This window comes from Limulus polyphemus, unplaced genomic scaffold (genome assembly GCF_000517525.1).
Source record: "Limulus polyphemus unplaced genomic scaffold, Limulus_polyphemus-2.1.2 Scaffold22, whole genome shotgun sequence".
Taxonomy (NCBI): domain Eukaryota; kingdom Metazoa; phylum Arthropoda; class Merostomata; order Xiphosura; family Limulidae; genus Limulus; species Limulus polyphemus.
In genome coordinates, this window is record NW_013665632.1 from 1,708,061 (window position 1) to 1,710,748 (window position 2,688).

Sequence of the window (2,688 nt, forward strand, 5' to 3'; positions counted from 1 at the left end):
CTTTTAGAAACTCCAGCGCGCATGCTCCCAGCGTCGCGTGACTTCCGCTGTCGTAACAGGAGGAAAAAATTTGTGCTCGTCACATCATATAGTCGCCCCTTTCTTATACTTGATAAAAACAAAGTTGAAAAATTCCACATCCAACACCAAGTTATTATGCTGGTCCAATCACAACAACAACAACGAACAGTCCGTGTATTTATTAGAAAAACTGGTTTATTAGCCACTTGCACAAAATATTTCATTTGCCCCCAAAATACCGCACTCAGGCTTAACTATTCAGTTTTTAAGATACACATTGAAGTACTTTCTTTTGATATCAGACACTTGATTGACTCACTGAAGAGACTATAAGACTCCCGAAAACTTCACTTACTGCACTATATATTTAACTCTTAACAACAACTTATTCGAAACCCCAAAACTGAAAAATCGATTACATAATGTTTGACCAAAGAACACTAATGCATACATGTTATATCAGATTTTAAATAAATAAAAATCAAAACATACTCACTCCAAAATCATTTACAAGACTGAAAAAGTGTGATACAAAATATTTTAACAATCTATAATATAATACAAGATGATAAAAACCCTAAAAAAACACTTTCGAAAGGTGGACCTTTCTTCTTCAGGGACAAACTGGGAATCACTAATTTTCTTGCACGAGATGGACTTTACCTTAACTTCTCTGGTAATTTTACCTTGGTCTCAAACTTCAAGTACTTTATTTCCTGCTTAGTCGGGTGTTTAGGGTGCTCGACTCGCAATCTGCGGGTCGCGGGTTCGAATCTCCGTCACACCAAATATGTTCGCCCGTTCTTACACTGCTAAGTTAAGGACGGCCCTCGTGTAGCTTTGCGCGAAATTCCAAACCAAAACTTTATTTCCTGTAGCGTTCTCCCACTCTTGTCTTCCTCTTCTAAGTTACCCCAGTCATCTCCTATTTCTACTTCTAATAGTTCTTCTACCCTTCCCTGTCCAAATTCTACATTTCTTCCTATTTCAGAAGTTACCAAAGTCCCATACAACAATACCTCTATCACTCAATCCACTCAACTAAAAACTAAGTCACTCACTCACAGTGATCCTCCAAATTATTATTTGGCTTCTGCTAGAGGACTAAACACAAATCACACTTTCCCCAAAACATCACATTCTACAAATATCAACATTCGTTCTTCTTACATTTCTGTTGTTCGTTCTTCTTTACTCACAAACCCTTCCATTCCCTTATCTCCAAAACTTGACCAAAGCAATATTAGTGTAAATGCTACATGTGCCACATTGCAATCTTCACCAATCGATAAGTCTCTTGTAGAATTACCTTCATTAGAATAGAGTAATCTATCATCTGTTGGCATCAACTTTCACAATGACCAATAATGCACTGTTGATACTTCGTCTTGCTGATGTGACTACCTCTTCACTTGGGATTGCATAATCTTCTGGTAACTTTGTAAAATAATCCAAAGCTTCATTATATGCTTATTTCTAGTATCAGTTTTTGGCAATGGTTCCATGATGTCAAATGTTTTTCTCTCTCCATTGGAACTCCGACCTGGTACAGTTTGAGTGTTGCTCCGTTAAGATGGCCCCATTTTTACAGCACATACTTTACATGGTCCACACCATTCCACGACATCTCTTTTTCATGCTACTCCAGTAGATCTAGAAGTCAATGAAGTATCTTCTTCACTCTTAGATGGCTACTTAAGATGCCATCACGTGATTTTTGAAAAATAGCTGCTTGCATTGACTTGGAAATGACTGACTGCCAATAATCTTTTGTCCCATCTCAGTTCCCATCTTCTTTTTAGTACACCAGCCTGTAAATGCAACATGTTCCACTGAGCCCAGTATCATTTCGCCTTAGGACTTACGTAGGATTTCTTCTTCCGTGCTTGTCTTTCTGATGAATGCTCCATGCATCTGATAATGGATATCATATCTGCATCTATACTCTGTTCTTGAAACAACTCAGTATCTGGATTACTATTTCTGGAAGCAGTAGTTTGTCGACACTACTGAAGTTATGTTCTTTATTCTTACAATAATTGCACTTTTCTGGACAAGGTCGTTAATTAAGACTTTCTGTATTATCATGAACCCTGCCTGCACTGTATTCATTCTAGTAATGATACTGTTCCAGTTTTAAAATGCATCTGGCTAATTGTCCTCCAAGTCTTAAGTCTATGAAACCAGTATAAGGCAGCATTATCTGTCTGAATTAAAAATGGTTATCCATACAGATAATTGTGAAAATTATGTAAGGTACTCATCACAACCAACATTTCTTTTTTAGTAACACACAGTAATAACATTCAGACTTGCTCAATATTCTGCTGTAATATGCTATCATTCTCTTTTATCCTTGTTGTTTTTGTTACAGCATAGGTACTATTCCATAATTACTGCCATCTGTATTCAGTACAAAGACTTGTCTGGATCTAAGAATACTATGACAAGTGTTAAAGTCAGTACTTTTTAAGCTATTGAAAAGCTTCCTATTAAGCTGCCTTCCAACAGTGGATAAGCAGTAGTTCTGATGACTTACAACACTGAAAACCGGGTTTCAATACCCCAGATGAGCACAACACATATAACCCATTATGTAGTCTTCTTCTTAACAACAAACAAACAATCAACTCCTCATAAGCTTTATCCCAAATGATTGGTTGTCCA